Consider the following 20604-nt stretch of genomic DNA (forward strand, 5'->3'; position numbering starts at 1 on the left):
CTTGTACTTTGGTTCTTGTTGTTTTAATTGATAAAAACTAACTTTGTACTTTAATGCAGTGGCTATCATAAAATAACTAGAATTCCACCTAGTACAAAAATCAAGACTCAACATCCTACCATCATAAACATTTAATTGATGAACAGTTTCTTCAAATTTCTCTCTTTCTCTCTCTCTCTCTTTTTTTTTTTTTTTTTTTTTTTGTGTGTGTGTATGCACCCAAAAACCCACACTACTACGAGCTCTTTCATCCTATTTCCTGCCAATCCGTCTTTCACAATTAAATTCAGAATGTGAACACAATACCGCATATGAAATAAACCCCATCCAAGATTAAGGTTCCAGACAGATTATCGACAAACATATTAATCATGGAGTCATTTGTACTACAATTATTTACAGTTATAGATGAAAATTTTCAATCAATGTTCCAATCTAACAGACATTCCATTATTTCTTCATGAAGCATCTTAGAAGTGTGTGAAGAAGGGACTTATATAAACCTGATTACTTTGTTTTGCAAAACCCAACTATCATCAACAAAATGTGCAGTGACAGTCATATAACCCTTTGTTTGGTGGTTGGAAGTCTACATGTCCCTTGTAAGGACAATTTTTCCATTGATCTCATTCAACAATGTCATAGTTTTCAATTTCTCAATCTCCTAAATTTTCAAGATCTCCTTATTTATTGTGTTTCTTGACACCATCTTAAATAACGGTTGGACGACATTACAAAATTCCCTAAAACCTTCATGCTCAACTATTGAGAGAGGATATTCATGTTTGATTATCATCCTAGCTAATTTTTTTTTTTTTTTTTTTTTTGCAGCTTTTTGATTGAAGTTATATAAACCCAATGTATTGTTCTTCTCTCTATTAGGATTCAATAGGGATTGTCGTATATCCCTTTGTCCTTTATAGAGACATATCTTGATATGGCCATGCAAATGTTTGGTTCCATTTTTACTTTCACTCCCTAATTTTCGTTTGCAATAATTACAAATTGCTTATTCCATTTATTTTTTGCTTTTGAAAATGGTTTCAAACAAACAATGTCAATCTCCTCTTTAAATATCCCTTCTCAGTGTCCTCACTAAGAATAACACAATCATGAACATTCAAATTATCGTCTTTGAGGAGCATGGAGTTAATTTTGGTGTTGAATTTGGGCTTGGGCTTGGAATTGGACTTGAAATAAAACTTGGAGAATCTTTATTCGTAGAAGGTGATGAAGACATTGTGTTTTCGAACCTAACAAGTTATACAAAATAAAGCAAAGATAAGCTTGTGCATAATACCTAATTTTAGTATTGTTTTCTCGGACCTAATTTTAAAGTCTATCTATATTCGGACCTAATTTTAAAGTCTATCTATATTTGAAGATATAATTCTAGTTTTTTAAAATATAAGCTTGTGAATAATACCTAATTTTAGTATTATTCTTTTGGACTTAATTTTTAAAATCTATCTATATTCGAACCTAATTTTAAAGTCTATCTATATTCACCAAAAACTCTTAAATTTTTAGATTTTTTTTTTGGTTTTAGTATTCAATTTTATAGAATTAACAAACTTACATTGGTTTAATTCTTAACAACCACCACCAATGTAACAAACTTAAAAATACAGTAAAGCACAATAATAATTTCAAATTTTAAATAAATTCCAAATTATTAACTGAAAGAACGGTGGAGTTCCATTGTGGAAGCAAGGATCGTCCAATTTTCATTTTTTCACATAATGAAGAATTTTAAAGAATCAAAATATAATTATGCATTAAGACAAATTAATTTTATAGTATGTTTGAGAAGGGAAAAAGTAGAATCAGGGTTAGAGAAGACTTACCCTTGAAGAAACCAATTTCTTCATGATATCCCCTCTCCAAAAACGATCAATCATGAATGATAATCCAAGAAGGGCACCACCACAAGTAAGACCTCCGTATTCTCTGTAGGGGCTGAGAATCATAGGGGGTGTGGACTCTGTGATTTTGGAAGATGAAGAGAGATTGAAAGGAGAAGAGAAGACTTTGGGAAATTAACGAGAGATCGTAGAAAAACACAGAATGTTAGTATTGATGATTCTTTGACTTAAAGAATCATCCCATCTCAATTGAAAACGAAAATATCTTTTTAGGACGAAATCAAGCTCCGCTTCCGTGTTTTTGTTGTATTCCTTTTTATTTATACGTTTTTTCACATCTGCTCCCGCAGAATCGTCTTGAAGATATTTTTTGTGGTTTGAGAGAAGTCAAGATCCTCTTCGGCCACAAATTCCTTTTCTCCGTTATTTCCATTTTCGAATTCAAGAGTTTTTTCCTTCGCTGATATAAAAAGAGATCATTTTTTTCTTTCCAATGAGTTTTTTATTTTGACTAAAAATTTCTCTCTCACAATTCATAGTTTTAGAAAAAAAAAACAAAAAAAAAAAAAAAAAAAAGCTTCCCCACTCTCCCGATCAACCAATAGAGAATTAAGGAGAAAGAAATTATTTTCCTCCCTTAAAATTTAAAATTAAAATTAAAATAAATCAATTTTAATTTAAATGAATAATATATATATATATATATAAATCCAATTCATATAATTAATATTTGAATCATATTCAAATATTTATTTCCTCTCAAATAAACTTTATATTATGTATCAAATACATTATATTAATTATATAATATATAATTAATTTAAATTAATTATGTCACATATAATTAATTCCCTTATTTAATTTGAAAAATTCAAATTAAACCAAAATTGATTTTCATAAATACCTGTTGCAGAGGGGACCTTATGAACCTGTAGATTGAAACTCCAAAGGTACTTGAATAATTAATTAAATTCCTATAATTAAATTATTCAACATCTATTAACTGGCAGTCACTCCACTAAAGACCGATAACTGCACTCTTCGTATTACAAATATATTTCTGTGTCCATTGGATATACCTAGTCAACAATGCAATGACCCTTCACAAATTGCTCGTAAGTACAACTTGACCAAAATTACCATTTTTCCTCTGTAGTTACATCTAACTTCTTAATTACTACTGATCTCTCTAATGAACAATAAGTCATAGTTCAACTATGACCAAACCTCTTTTGAGCCAAGAGACGGTATGGCCACATTGTTCAAGCCCTGGAATCAGCCCTTAAGGGAGCAATCCGTCTTATGTAGTTGTGTTCCCAAATCCCAGAAGAATCCCCAAAATGGTAGGCTTATTGAGTCAGCGGTTTGGCCACTCTCATCCATACAAATCAAAAGACTGCCTTCATAGATAGAAGTTCACAACCCACTCAGGATTCAAGTCATATCACCTATGGTCATCCTGGTGAAATGTAAGGCTCTGTTATTAACGATGTTATATAATAAGATTAGTCATTTCATGGTCTATTCTTATACAAACTCCTTTGTATAGAATACCTCTACTCACATGTCTCCGCATGAACGATCAGGATCAGATCATTTGTAGCACTGTACAACAATTGTAACATCTACAAAGCGAGTCGTATTCATAGTGTCACCAGGATAAGGTATCCAACCTTATCCATCTACCACAGACCATTTAGGTTATCACTTAAACATGATCCACCCGTATGTCTCTACATACATGTTTAAGCTAAGGATGATAACCTTGGATGTTAGTTTATTGTTTTGTGGGTTAATGCTACTAAATGTCGAATAAAACATCTCATATTTTATTAAATAATTATTTGTACATTATGATTACAAACTACATGACCCACGAGATTTAAGGTATCAACCCCAACATTAACAACAAATAATTTTAACATTTAACAAACAAGACTTGAGTTTAACAAAAAATTTAACAAACATTAATTTCAACATGTTAACAAAAAAAAATCTATTAAAAAGAACAGAGTTTGTAACTTATAGTGATAGAAACTTTAATTACAGCTTGTTCTAGTCTTGAACGGCAAACGTGAAGAAGCGACGACAGCTTGAACAACAAATGGACAGACTCTAAACGGTAGCTTGAATGGCAGAGTGAAGAAGTGACTGAAGGAGACAGAAACTTGTCTCTGAACATCGAATGAGAAGACATACAGACTTTGTTTGACATGAACGGCTCAGAACCGGCGCTCACTAATAATTGAAGAATGGAAAGAATGGGCTGCTCGACAGTCAGTGGATGACGCTTGCTGATTGCTGAAGAAGACGAACAGATCTGAGAAGTGAAAGGAGGCTGCCAACTGCCAAATAACAATAAAAAATGAAAAGTGTTAGTTTAGGGTTTTTAGGTTTGGGCTTGGGAGTAGGGCTTGGACTTTGGGCTTTTGGGTATAAGTATTATTTGGGAGTTGGACTGCCATACCTATATTATATTATATATTATATGTATCTAAATATATATTTAAAAAAAAATAAAAATATTTAATCAAGGTCGGGATCAAGGCGGGGATACCATCCCCTTCCCTGCCTTGTCCTCGGATGGGGACTCAAATAAATTTTCTAATTTAACCCCATCCCCCGATCAAACCGAGGATTCTCTGACCTAACGAGAACCTGACCTGCAGATTTTTTTGCCAACCTTACACCCATACAGATCAAAGGACTACCCTCATAGATAGGAGTTCATAACTCACTTAAGATAAAGGTCAAGTCACCTATGGTCATACTATGAAATGTTAATCTCTTCAATCAACTGTGTTATAAATAGAGATTAATCATTTCGCGGTCCGATCTTATACAAACTCTTTGTATAGGATACCTCCATTCGCATGTCTCCACATGAACAATTAGTATCACAACTTTTGTAACAATTACAAAGTAGCTCGTATCCGTAGTATTACCAGGATAAGGCACCTAATCTTATCCATATACTACAGACCATTTAGGTTATTATTTAAACATGATCCACCTGTATGTCAACCACATACATGTTTAAGTTACATAAAATAACCTTGGATCTTTCTGTAATGAATTATTGCATATATAAAATAATCAACCATTATTTCAAATAATATATAACTACGAGGCTTTAGGGCATACATTCCAACAATCTCCTACTTGCACTAAAGCATGTGAGACACAAGTCGATGAGACATGTATTCTAGGGCATACTCTATACCTGGCATGCTCTCCAACTTGTCCTAGTGCACTAGAGACATGTCTTGTAGTCTTAGACATTCTAGGAGGTCCTCTCACATTTTAGCCTAGAGAATCTTTTTATATAGTTCAAACTGTTATGTCAACAAAAATCATCTGGTCACCATTGAAATGTTTCTCTCACTCTATTTTATTCCTTAAACTTGGTGTTTACTACTATCATCAAACTTAGCCATTGCACCACACTATCTCATAAAGTGGATAGACTAATACATATCTGAAACAACTTCCAAATATTTAAATATATACATGATTATGAAATTATTGCTTCATAAGCAAAATACTGCCCTGTAGTCCAGTACACACTACTTAGGATAAAACATGGATTTCTCTAAATCTTGTATGAGACAGTGTATCTCGTAAAAAAATCAAATCTTTAACCTTATACACTAACGTCTCATTAATTATAAGTTTTAATTTTCAAAGTCAATGGTCGTACCATCGATTTAACCGATTTAACTAACCAATTGTATATTAAATGTTAATTAAGCCTAATTTAAGAATTACATCCCTTAACCTTTGAGATGTCTTAGGAAACTTTTCCTTTAGACATACCAACTTCATTGTAGAATGGTACACTACCATTCCATCTGAAGCTATTGCATCGAACATTAAACAACTTTGCAAATGTAAGATGCATGAAACAAACTTAACATCATGTCCTTATAATCTCCATGTGGACATTTAATATAAAAAAATCATTTCATATCAACTATTTGAAATTGGTTAACTAGTCAAACTTTCATAGTGATTTTTATTTCATCCATAATGTATAAATATCAATATAAAATAGATAAATACCCACTTTTAATATTCTTGTATGTACAAGAATATTGTAATAGTTTAAAGTCATAGGGTATGATACTATCTCAAACCCTTATTCTCAAATATCCTAATTGTGAAATTCATTTCTCAAATGAACTTCACAATTTTGCAAACCTTTTGCAATTCAATCTCTAAAAATTTTCTTGATTTGTGTAGACGCATTGAACTTCTTTCCATAAAAGGATTAATTCATTTTTACATATCTCATATGCAACAATGAATCAAATAATGCATAAAGATTCTATTATAGAAACTAGTTAGAAAATTGACTTACAGTCCATTTTCATCCACCAGTTCTAGTGCTGGTTTTCACCTTACGCCAAGAGACTTACTTTAAAGATCTTTGTCTTCAAATTCTATACTCCCAGATCTCCTTTTTGTAGATCGATTCATATTCTGTGGATTTTACCCCATCAACGAAAATCTACAAAAATTGACTAAGATTAAGTACACAACTTTATCTCAAATTTTATGATTTTGACATAATTTCTTTTTGTTAACCTCCTTCAATTTTTGTAATCCATTATGGAAACTTTGACTTTCAATAAGCCGTAGCAGAGATAGAGTCATCTCATAACCCTGGCACTACTTTATAGGTTTATAAGTTTTCATCTCGTCATCTAATATGATGACGTAGACTTCAAGTAAGCCTTTATGAAGGTTAAGTTATTGAATAACTCTCTCACTATGATGAAGACTTATCTGGTTAATAATTAGAAATTGACTTTCAAATGAAAATAATGGTTAACAACACTTGTTAACTATGAAATGGTTTTACTTGGAACTAGTTAATCAACATAACTTAACCTTTTACAGGCCTGCAACCTTTCACTTTGACTTTTCAATAATTCTAGTATTTGTCACACAAACATATTATTTCATTTTGGACTATCCAAAAGGTCATTTTATAAACTCCTTAAGGACTACCTACACTTAGGTATACTTTTGAACATTATTTCCTCCAAAAATATTTGAGAAATTTTTTTGGATCAACTACAATCTCTAATGCACGTCCTTAGTGATTCTGGCATTAGTGTAACTTTCAAAAGATTAGGACCATGTTTAACAAAGTACTTAAAATGGACTAAGTTTAACAAGGCCACATTTTCCTTGTTGCGACACAATTTCATCCATGCCTAATTCTTGAGGTTGAGATTCTTATCTTATCTCTATCAATTAGGCATAGTATAATAAATTTCATGTCCTAATCATTATGACATGATCATAATATCACAATACCCTTTCCTAAATGACTTAAACTTTAGTTTAATTTCTTTTGAACATTTCAAAGAAAATAAGACTTAAGTTGCATTAAATTAAGATACGTTCATTCATAAGTACTCATCAATTATATTAATGACATAGATGTTAGACTTACTCTTTCAGTCACTAGACTACCTAGATCAAACTGCATAAGCCCAAAGAATTTTTTGGCTAGGTAGCCTTATTAAATAAGGTTCAGTGACACTCTTGCATAAAAGATAAAATTTTTTATAGGTAATAATAATTTAACTCTAACTTTTAGAGAATCACCCGTAACTGTCATTTAAATGCCAAAGACAAGTATTCCTTTAGGAGAAACAAATTTGTCTTTCTTTCGAGATTCATTAATCCTTATACTTTCTCAATTTAGTTAAATGTGTCAACTTTTAACACACAGAAAAATATATTTATTTAAAGTTGAACATATTTTCAAACTACCTTTGAAAACATGCCTTATCACTAAAACCATTCATACTCTATGAATTATTTAGTAATAGAGTTTGGAGAAATTAATTTTCTCTTATGGTGAGAAAATCACCATATTCAACATAAATAAACGACATGTTTCCCATTACTTTAAGATGAGCTTTCCATTGTCCACTAGTAGAACTATTCTACTTAATTGAGTATTTGCCAAGAAACACAATTTAATTGTAGTGAAGAAAAATTCTAATAGTGAATCCTTATTCAGTTATCATGGTGTGAATCTTTATTTCCTACAAAAAACTTAGTGAATCAAATTTACTTTATTCTTATTTTTCTTTCTTTTTAGAGTATTTCTAAAAATCCTCATTGTGCCACATCCCAAGCTAATTTAGAAACATCTTCCTCGTTGGCTTTAGTCACAAAATACTTTCTTGGATTAAGATAATACTTAATATTGGAGGTCATTTAGCTTTCTATGACTCCAACATACAATATGTTTTTGTCATAACTTTATCTTCTTATCCAGACACATCATATGTTATCTAGATGATAGAAGTAAGCTATCACTTCATCTATTATTCATGAAAACTTCATGAATTGGCACATTTAAAAATACACTGCCATTAAGTGTTGATGACATTTTTTCGAGTAACATATTTATCAAACTTTTTGACTTATATTGATAATTAAAAAATAACAAACCTTAGAGAAAATGACATGACCTTGAACTATATAAATCATGTTATTTGACTATATGCAATCTATTATCCATTCTAATTCAACACAAAAATAAAAAATGAACCCAATAGATTTAATATAAATCTTATTCATATTAATCTAAAATTTCTATTACTATGATACTCCTATGATTTAGAATAAAATCCACCTTAGGACAGTCGGTTACTCCTCATTGGATTGAGATATTCTCAACCAAATATTACACCAAAATAACTCTTATATTTCTATAATATTTAGTGTTGGGAGGAAAATTTAATTTGTTTGCATTAATGGATATGCATTGATGGTCATGCGTTGATCATGCGTTAATCTGTTGAATATGCAATATGCGTTAATCGTGTATGCGATGACCATGCGTTCCTGTCATAAGTTTTTTTGCTCTTTCACCAAGTATAACGAGATCACAAGTTTCTCGGGATGATCCAAGGTCGAACACGGGGACTTGCAACTAAGAGATGATTGTAAAGTAATGCGTTTGAGTTGGAGAATAAAAATAAAAAGAAAGAAGTTGATTACTATGCGCTACTCCTACTCCTAGCTAAACAGACTGAACAATTGAAGTTTGACTATGAGAATCGATAGAAATGCGACAACTGTTAACGCGTAATAAGATGCATGGAGAAGTAGAGTTGTGGAGGAGATATCATAAAGTCCTTAAGTTTGGTCACAAGGGTAATCCTAGCTCGCCAAACTAATGCTTCGCACACCTCTCGGTGGTCAGCCACATGCTTATATCTCGATAACGCATAGTTGCGCTGAACATAAGGTTATTCCTATCTCTAGGAACACTGCTTACTTTGCTTAGTGAATTTCACTACTTACCCTCGTGGGCAGTTGGTTATAGCTACTCCGCTCATAGACAAGCATTGCGACAACCTCACACTAAGCAAACAGGATCGACTCACTATACTTGAGCAATGCACACCTCTCGGTGGTTTGTTACATGCGTCATATCTTTATGTCGCATGATTGAGTATGCGATAATTCTTGCAATCTACACTTAACTCATTGCGGTGAAAGGAAAAGATGATAAAGTAGAAGAAGATGATGAAAATGATGTCGAAGGAATTAAAGAGATGCATTGATTACAAAATGTATTAATGTCCTAAGCCAAAATGTAATACAATACAGAGGTGAGAAGAAAGATAAATGGCTAGATGTAAGCGATCTCTTGTTTCTATCAGATGTGTGTCAAGGCTGTCAGTAGAGCAATGGATGGGTGGTGGAGTAATCCCTCTCGAGATCTATTTCTGGCAAAGCTCCGATCGTCAATCAGAGGAATTGTGGAAGTGAAGAACTTTCAAAGACTTTCTAGCTCATGCTTTCGTCTGTGATCATAGGAATCTGCCCAAGGCAGAAGTCCCGAATGCTTGAATTTGGACTCCAAGGCTCTATTTATAGAGCTTAAACGTCGACAGCTTTGATAATCCCGCTCTAAATCACTGCCATTACTGATGCGGTAGGTGAGAATATCATCATGATCTTATCTCTTTGATACTCTCGAGGTATGCGTTCATGATTGTTTCTTCTGAAGTATCAACACATTCCACCCACTTTTCGATAATTCTTCTATCACGACTATCACTCTGTAGTTGCGGCATTTCATGCAACCAACATTTCTCCATTAAGATCAACACATACGATCAACTTTGCGATGGTTTGGGATCAATGCATGCAATCGACTCTTGTGACAACTACAAAATAGACATTTTGACACAAGATAACGCATGATATAGGGTTAGCAGGGATTTTATTGCTAATCAACACAAGTTCATTATTCCATATGAGTCCTTAGCAATATTAACGCATGCTCTGCCTATCAACCCTCATAATTCTAAGTAAAAAGCTGCAATAGCTTGTATTTCTACAAGCTATCATTTAGTTACCATAATTTTGGTCAGAATTTCATTAACCACCTTAATGTTCTGATGTTTGTATTATAATAGTTACAAGACCAGAAAATTTCATCAGTGTAGTTTCTCTTCCTCTTCATATTCCCCATGAAAATTAATATTTTAGCAAGAGTTGACAAATATCTCTATGTGTGAAAAAATAATCGGTCTTTTGTGTTGAAATTTGGATCCACGTCCACCCCAATCTTGTGCATTATATGTCTTTGTTACAATTTTGGCTAATGAGTTTCCTTGATTTATGTATTAGAATATACTATTTTAGAGTTGGGTCGTAATAATAGAGCTACTAATGTCAGCAAGGAATACCCTATCACGAAGGCGAAAAGAAAGATTAGAAATCTTGTTGATGAAAAGCACTACTCTCCTATAATGATTCATCTTGCATTTGTTTCTGTTGCGAAATCGATAATTAAAGAACACAAAAAAGGGAACGTAGAGTGGGGAAGATCGACACACAGATATACGCGGTTCATTAACAGTGTGTTAGCTACGTCCACGGGCAGAGAGAGAACAATAATATTTCGAGAGAATGTTTTCAGAATTACATCAAGAACGGCGCCTCTAGGTTAGAGAGTTTATATATCGCACTGCTCTAAACCCTAGGGTAAAAAATGTAAATAACTGCAAATAAATAAATATGCTTAATACAAAAATCTGAAGGGTTTCGGGGCGTTGCCCCCGAACCCCCACCAGGGCGCGCCGCCCTTGGACCCCGGCTCGTTGACCGAGCAGTGAGACCCCCGTACTAGGTTGTTCGAAGTGCCAGCAAACACATTCAAGGTATTTCAACAAATCTCCACCTTGACTTGAATTCTCTCCCAGATAACAGATGTACCAAATGCAACATAAATCAATATCGCTAGACGTACCTAGACTTCTCCTTCATGCCTTAAAGTGTCTCACAAAGAGGATCACTAACAATTCAAAATATTCAACAAGTCCAAACAATGTTGGAACTGTCTCTTATACACATCTAGATGTGTATAAGAGTAGAGAGTTTATATATCGCACTGCTCTAAACCCTAGGGTAAAAAATGTAAATAACTGCAAATAAATAAATATGCTTAATACAAAAATCTGAAGGGTTTCGGGGCGTTGCCCCCGAACCCCCACCAGGGCGCGACTATCTAATACCTGTCTCTTATACACATCTAGATGTGTATAAGAGACAGCTCTGCTCACCTCTTAAGAAGTGATATCTTACATCTATGTGCTTAGTTCTCTCATGATGAACTCGATCCTTGGCTAGACATATTGCACTCAAACTATCATAATATACAATAGCTTGGTCATGATGCAAACCAAGATCACCAACTAACCCCCTAAGCCATATTCCCTCTTTAGCAGCTTCTGTCAAGGCCACGTACTCTGCTTCAGTAGTAGACAAAGTAATAGTAGGCTGTAAGGTTGCCTTCCAGCTAACAACAAAACTACCCAGAGTGAACACATAGCCAGTCATAGACCTCCTACTGTCAACATCTCCAGCATAGTCAGAATTAGAATAACCAGTCACCAAACACTCTGTGCAATTCCCATAAACAAGACCAACATCAGATGTACCTCTAAGGTAACAAAAAATCCTCTTAACGGCTTGCCAATGCTCCTTCCCAGGTTGACCCATGTACCTGCTGACAACACTAACAACATGGGCAAGATTAGGCCTAGTACAGATCATAGCATACATCAAACTTCCCATTGCACTAGCATAAGGAACTCGAGACATGTACTCCTTCTCAGCTTCAGACTGTAGTGAAAACTCAGATGACAAACGATCATTTACAGCACTAGAAGTATCTATAGGCTTAGCTGATGACATACCAAACCTGGACAATATTTTCTGAATATATCCTTTCTGTGACAAGAAGAGCTTACTCTTACCTCTGTCCCTACAAATCTCCATACACAGAATTTTCTGAGCAGCACCCAAATCCTTTATATCAAACTCAGCACTGAGAAGATTCTTCAATTTCAGAATATTAGACTTGGACTTTGCAGCTATGAGCATATCATCTACATATAAAAGTAGATAAATCATCGAACCATCATCAGCTTTGTTGTGATATACACAACAATCATACGAACTCCTGTTATAGCCAAGTTCAATCATATAGTTGTCAAAACGTATGTACCACTGCCGTGGAGACTGCTTTAACCCATACAAAGATTTCTTCAACTTACAAACATAATCTTCTTTACCTGGACACTGGAACCCATCTGGTTGGGTCATATAAATCTCTTCCTCCAACTCTTCATGTAAGAAAGCTGTCTTCACATCTAGTTGTTCAAGTTTCAAATTCTGATGTGCTACTATAGCTAGTAACACCCTGATAAAAGTATGTCTGACTACTAGTGAGAAGATCTCATTATAATCAACTCATTCCCTTTGTGTGAATCCTTTAGCAACAACTCGAGCTTTATATTTAATGCCCTCTGAAGGTGATATTCCCTCATTTTTCTTGAAGACCCATTTACAAGCGACAATTTTTCTCTCCTTAGGTCATTTAACTAATTCTCAAGTCTGATTTTTGTCAAGAGATACCATCTCATCCCCCATAGCAGCAAGCCATTTAGCAGACTCACCATATGACACAGCTTCTCTATAGGTGGATGGCTCATGAGGATCCACCTCTTCAGCAACCTGCAATGCAAAAGTAACCATATCTTCAAAACCATACCTCACAGGAGGTCCAACACCAACTCTTCTAATTCTATCACGAGCTATACTCGGTTGATCTACTCGTGATCTAGAATTCTCAGGTAAATCAACTTCTGACGTTCTAGGCACATTAATTTCTGGTTGCACATCAATTTCTGTAGTAATGTGTTGATCTTCTCCACCTTGATGTTGTAATTCATTCACAGCTGAAGTGAATTGCGTCTCCACCTGTTTATCAACACTACTACTTTCTCCCACATCAGTAGACGTCACAAAAGGCTTTACAGTTGAATTAAGCATGGAATTTTCATCAAATATCACAGTCCTACTAAGTATGACTCTATTCTCAGAAGGTGACCATACTCTATATTCCTTAACTCCATCCCCAAAACCCACAAATATACCCTTTTTAGCTCTCGGTTCTAATTTACCCTCATTAACATGATAGTAGACAGTATAACCAAAAACTTTTAATAAAGAATAATCTGTAGGCTTACCAAACCACACCTCGTATGGTGTTTTACAATCAATAGCTGTGTGAGGTCCACGATTGCTCAGATAACATGATGTATTTACTGCTTCTGCCCAAAACCTTCTAGTCAACCCTGCATTAGAGAGCATGCATCTTGCTCTCTCTAACAACGTCTGATTCATACGTTCTGCAACCCCATTTTGCTGTGGAGTATTCCTAACAGTATGATGGCGAACAATCACCTCAGCTTTACAGAACACATTAAATTCAGATCCACAGAATTCCAGACCATTATCAGTTCGCAGCCTTTTGATCTTCTTCCCAGTTTGATTTTCAATCAATATCCTCCACTACTTGAAATTCTTGAAGGCTTCACTTTTATGTTTCATCATAAAAACCCAAGTCATTCTTGAGTAATCATCAATTATAGACAAAAAATACCTACTACCTCTAATAGATTCAACTTTGGAAGGTCTCCAACAGTATGAATGAATATAATCAAGTGTCCCTTTTGTACGATGAACACCTCTTGGAAACTTGCTGCGATGAAGCTTCCCAAATACACAATGTTCACAAAATTCAAAATTATGCACCTTATGCCCACAAAGAAGATCTCTTTTTGACAGAATTTGCATCCCTTTTTCACTCATATGACCAAGTCTCATATGCCATAACTTAATCATATCATCCTTGTGAACGACCGACGGTGCAACAGCAACATAACCTGTTATTGTGGAACCTAATAGAAAATACAGTGTTCCACGCTTTATGCCTTTCAAAACTACCTCAGAACCCTTATAGACATACATTGCTCCACTTTTACCTTCAAAACTGTAACCCTTGCTATCGAGTACACTAAAGGATATCAAATTCTTCTTCATTAGTGGAATATGCCTAACCTCTTTTAAAGTGTAGAAGGCACCATTATGTGTTCGTATCTTGACTGAGCCGATTCCAACAATCTTGCACACAGCACCGTTAGCCATGCTAACATTTCCTCCATCTATTTGCTGATAGGTTGAGAACCACTCTCTATTTGGGCACATATGATAAGATGCCCCAGAATCAAGAACCCACACATCATCAGAATGTGACTGTTCATTCACAACTAAAGTTAGGTCTGCTTCAGAATCGATCTCGACTTCTTCAGAATCAATCTCAACTTGTGCAACAGAGGCATATGCTTCCCTTTTGTCACTCTTTTCCTTATTTTCCTGATTCTTTTTTATCTTATTTCTTTACAGTAGTTACAAATATCATCTGATCTAGAACCCTTTGACTTCGAAGATATTTTATTTTGGTTCGACTTCTGCTTACCAGAATTCCTATATCCCTTGCTTCCTGTAGCAGCTAACCCAGATGCCTGATTTCCTGTAACTGAACTTCCTGCATTCTGACGGTCCTTTCTCATAAGCAACGTGGACTTTGTATCTTCTAAGGTCAGAGTTTTTTTCCCTCCAAAATACGAGTCAACGAAAGTCTCATAAGACGGAGGCAAAGATGTCAACAAAATTAGGGCAGCATCCTCATCATCAACCTTAACCTCTACATTATACATATCTAATAAAATTTTATTTAATTGATCAAGATGGTCTCGTAGAGACGTACCTTTCTGCATACGTAGATGATACAAACATTTCTTCATAAATAACTTCTTGGTTAAAGATTTCGTCATGCAAAGACTCTCCAACTTCAACCAAAGACCGCAACAGTTTCTTCATCTGCGACCTTGATGATGACGTCATCAACCAAGCATAGCATGATCATAGAATGAGCCTTCTCCTCAAGAGTCTGCCACTCTTCGTCATCTACGACAGTCTTCTTTGACTTACCCATCAACGACGCCCACAGCCCTTGCTGCTTTAGCAGGGATCGCATCTTGATCTGCCATAAACCAAAACTATTTCTCTCAGTAAATTTGTCGATCTTTACATTCACGCCAGACATCTTCGATTGTCACACAAATGCGGAATTTCGAAAAAAAACCCTAACAAGGCTCTGATACCAATTTGTTGCAAAATCGATAAATAAAGAACACAAAAAAGGGAACGTAGAGTAGGAAAGATCGACACACAGATATACGTGGTTCACTAACAGTGTGTTAGCTACGTCCACGGGCAGAGGGAGAACAATATTATTTCGAGAGAATGTTTTCAAAATTACATCAAGAACGATGCCTCTAGGTTAGAGAGTTTATATATCGCATTACTCTAAATCTTAGGGTCAAAATTGTAAATAACTGCAAATAAATAAATATGTTGAATACAAAAATTTGAATAGGTTTTGGGGGCGTTGCCCCTGAACCCCCAGTAGGGCGCGCCGCCCCTGGACCCCAGCTCGCTGACCGGGCAGCGAGGCCCATGTACTAGGTTGTTCGAAGCGCCAGCAAACAAATTCAAGGCATTTCAATAGTTTCTCTACTTCGATAATGATTATTGATTATGATTTTTTTATTATATCATGGCGATGATTTACTGTGGATTTGTAATTTCAGATGGTATTCTACCGGAATGTTTGACGTTAAGACTAAATTGGGAGGTCCATTAAGCACAATGAAGAATGCAACAGAACTTGCTCACGAGGCTAACAAAGGCATTGACATCGTTGTTAATCTTTTGGAACCAAGTAAGGAATAAATGTCGATCCTTTCATATAGTGACTTCTACTAGTTACGATATTAAGAATACGATCATTATTTTTGCACATTTCGTAAATGATAATTGTGAAAATTTGAAATCTACGTATTGAATGAATTGTGTAATGTTTGATTCTTCTTTTAATATGTATTTTTGTTGTACGATAGCTAACTAGAGTTGTTACTATTGAAGTTACTGGTGGATCCGAGATTCTGTTCCATCCTAGCCAAGAGGTAGTTTAAATTAAGTCTCTTTCTATGTTTGTTTTGTCTTTATTTTGGTTGTTCATATAAGTTTTAGTAAATTTGTGCTCAAATTACTACGTAGTTGGTTTAAATATTATAATATTCTAGAAATTTTGGTAGTTCTGTTGAGAGAAGATTGTTGTTTGAATGTTGTGTTAGTAGTGCATTTCTTTGAACAAGTGTCAAAATTAAAAAAAAAAAATTGGTTTTGTTGTATAGTGATGTCATGCTGCCGAAATTTTTCTAAGCATAAGAGTTATTAAAGTTAGTTACAAGTTAAAATATGGTAATGTTCCCTAGGTTCTTTATGTTCTTGCTTCTAAATTTCATTGCAATTGACCCAGTTGGAGGGTGAGTTTCATAGTTGACTTCTTAACTTGAGTGAATCTTCTTCACTGTGTACAACCCTTGCATAAAATATGCAGAAGATTTCTTCTATTAAAAAATTGATGGTTTTACTTTCAATTGCTTGCTTCAATTATTGTGAAATTTTTGCAATTAGGTAAAGGAAAAGATAAACGACTTCCTTGTTGCAATCATAGGTATTTTGTAGTTAGAAGTGCTGATTTATTAGTTAGCTTATGGGATATCTCTCAAATGCATTGTGTGCGAACATTTACAAAACTCGAGTAAGTTTTACTTATACAGTGATTTTGTTTTCTTCCTTCCTCGATTCATGTTTTGTTAATCGGAACACACTGAGCTTTGTAGCTTAAATCTACAACCAATCCTTTTAATTTCATGCATAGAAGGTTTTACTTTAAAGATACTTCACAAAGTGTTTTCTTCATTTTCTTGTTGCAGGTATTCTAAGGATCTTTGGGTTTGAAAGTGCATGAGAAATGGATCAACTATGAAACATAACTTTGATGCATTTTCCAATTCTTTATTACGTTCTTTCCTTTCTGGAAAAGGTCTTGAACTCAATTTTGTTAGTGGTTGTTATGATTGTTTGGACAAATTGATACATCAACCTGTGGACGTGTTATATTTCCTTTGTTATCTAGTTTTATTTCCTTATTCTATTAAGTTAGTTAATTTTTGTGTTTGTTGAAATCATAATATATAAAAGAAATTAAGATTTTATTTTGTATAGGTATAGATAGGAGAAACATTATTGTTTTAAAAAAATATTATTAATTTGAACGTGCTTAAGAAAAAAATATATATGTATTTTTTTGTTAATGTCGGTTTTTAACTTTTTGATCGACATTAAAAATGGATTGGACATTTAAAAAATGAGGCATTAAAAAAATATCGATAATTATTGAAAAAAATGGATAAAAAATCGACATAGAAGATGGTGTACAATGTCGGTTTTCAACTGACATTGAAGATGGTGTACAATATCGGTTTTCAATGGACATTGAAGAATATTGGCATTGAAATTTCTGTCAGCTGTATTGTCGATTTAAAACCAACATTAAAGACAACTGACATTAAAGACCTTTTACAACACGATCTTCATTGTCCGTTTTGAACCGACATTGTATCCCTATAATAGCAATTTTAAACCGACATTAAAATCCAATTTTGTAATAGTGAGAAGTCTTCTTTCATTTTAGGGGTCTAGAAATTGAAAGCTCTAGAGAACTTCGAGAGAATTCAATTGAAATTCTTTGAAGACGCAAAATATTCTTCCAAAATTTCAAAATTTAGAACATTTGCGTGCTTCATATCCCGAGTGAAGTGTATGTATTCAAGAGAGAGAATCATAGGATCAAGTATTAAAGATCTAACCACATATGCATAAGTCTACATAAACCTAAGTTGGACTCCACCAATTTCTACACAAACCTCAGACAAACATTTTCTTTTTTTGAGGATATACAAAATGTTTTTCATATATATCATCCAAAAAAACCATTTTATAATTTCACCTTATTATACTTTTGTTGGGGTATATGTCCTAAAGTCTTGTAGTCTTATTTTAGTTAAATCAATGGTTGATTAATTTTGTATTATTTGTGCAATAATCCATTAATCTAAGATCTAAGGTTATCTAATGTAACTTAAACATGTATGTGGAGACATGTAGGTGAATCATGTTTAAGTAATAACCTAAATGGTTTGTAGTATATGGATAAGTTTGGGTGCCTTATCCTAATAACACTACTGATACAACTCGCTTTGTAGTTTTTACAATTGTTTTAAAGTACTACAAATGATTTGATCCTGATCATTCTTGTGGAGACATGTGAGGCGGGTATTTTATACAAAAGAGTTTGTATAAAGACTGGACCATGAAATGTTAAGTCTATCTTTATAACGTCGTTGCTAGAAGAGACTTACATTTCACTAGGATGACCATAAGTGACTCGACCTTAATCCCGAGTGACTTGTAAACTCTTGTCTATGAGGGTGATCCTTTAATTTGTATGGGTGAGATGGCTAGATTTGCTGACTCAATAAGTCAAACATTTTAGGGATTCGTCTGATTAGGGAGTTGGGAACGCAACTACATAAGAAGGAATTCACTCATTCCCTATAGTTAGGGTAAGAAGATAAATTGCTCTCTTAAGGGATGATTCCAGGGCTTGAACAATGAGGCGCCTCACCTTCTCCTAGCCCGAGAGGGGTTCGGTCATAGTTGAACTATGACTAATTGTTCATTAGAGGAATAAGTGGTACTTAAGAAGTTAGATATAACTGCAGGGGTAAAACGGTAATTTGATCCAGTTGTACTTACAAGTAATTTGTGAATGGTCTACGCACTGTTGATTGGTTATATCCAAAGGACACAAATATATATCTATAGTGCGAAGAGTTCAGCTATTGGTCTTTAATGAAGTGACCGATGTTGATTAATTTGATTAAAAGAGTTTAATCATCTCGTATCATTAGAGCTTCAATCTATAGGTCTATAAGGTCTCTTCGTTAGCTCAATGAAGACTGATGAGAATCAAACTAATTTTGGTTTAATTTGAATTGGTCAAATACAATTAAATAATGTACATCGATATATTATATAATATAATGTATGTTGATACATTATACAATTTTATGAGAGAAATAACATTTGAATACGATTCAAATATTAATTTTATGAATATGATTTGTATAAAAACTATATGTTATAATTTAATGTGAATATGATTCATATTAAATTTATATATAGTTTTATGAGAGAAATAAATATTTGAATATGATTTAAATATTACTGATGTGAATGTGATTCATATAGAAATTATATGTTAAAATTAATATGAATATGATTCATATTACATTTATACAGTCTGATGAGAGGAATTATTATTTGAATGTGATTCAATTATTTATATGAATGTGACTTATATAAAAATTATAAGTTAAAATTAATATGAATATGATTCATATTAATACCTTAGGTTATTTGAGAGGTATATGTGATATAACATATAATTTCTATATATATTAAGTGGTTAATATATATATTAAATTCAAAATTTTGAATTTGAATTCAATTTAATTTAAATGAAAGGGGAGGGAGTTATAACTCCCTCACTCATTATTTTCTCAATGGCTCTCACATAACAAAAACTGAAAAAATGGAGGAGAGAATCTGACTCTCTCTCTCGTTCTCTCTTGTTCTCTGGGTAATGCAAATGAGTTTAAAGAGAAAAATTCTCTCATACTCCTCTCTACGACAAAAAAAAAAGACATATACTCTACCAGATAAACTAATAAAAATGTATACACTTTTTTGTTTCTAATCCCTTTACTTAAATTATCATTACTATTTCTTCTCAATATATATATATATATATAATTATTATTTGGAAAGGAAAAAAAGAAAAACAATTTCAAATTTATCTCCCAAAAATGTTGAAAAATAGTACCAAAATAGTACCACGGATTCTTTTAAGATGCTTACGGGAGAATCAATTCCTGTTGTAAATTTCACATGGGAGGAGAGAATTCATGTTTATATAAATATTTTGTATGATTACTGACTTTATTTAATTATAAAATACTAAGAATGAATAAACATTATAACCTATATGCGGTTAAGAATAATATTAATATATAAAGAATAAGTTCAGTCAAATCAATTATATTCATTACAGCCCTTATGCAATTAATTTATATTAGTAAACTAGACTAATGATCATTAATTTTTATTGAAAAGGACTAATGATCATTAATTGATTTGACTGATTCTGTTCATTATATATTAATATTATTATTCTTAATCACTTATAGGTTATAATTTCTATTCATTCTTAGTATTTTATAATTAAATAACGTTAGTAATCATATAAATTAAAAAAAAAAGACAACATATCACTATTTTTCAATGATAAACAACAATAGACACTGATAGA

Source organism: Benincasa hispida, chromosome 2 (assembly GCF_009727055.1).
Source record: "Benincasa hispida cultivar B227 chromosome 2, ASM972705v1, whole genome shotgun sequence".
NCBI lineage: Eukaryota > Viridiplantae > Streptophyta > Magnoliopsida > Cucurbitales > Cucurbitaceae > Benincasa > Benincasa hispida.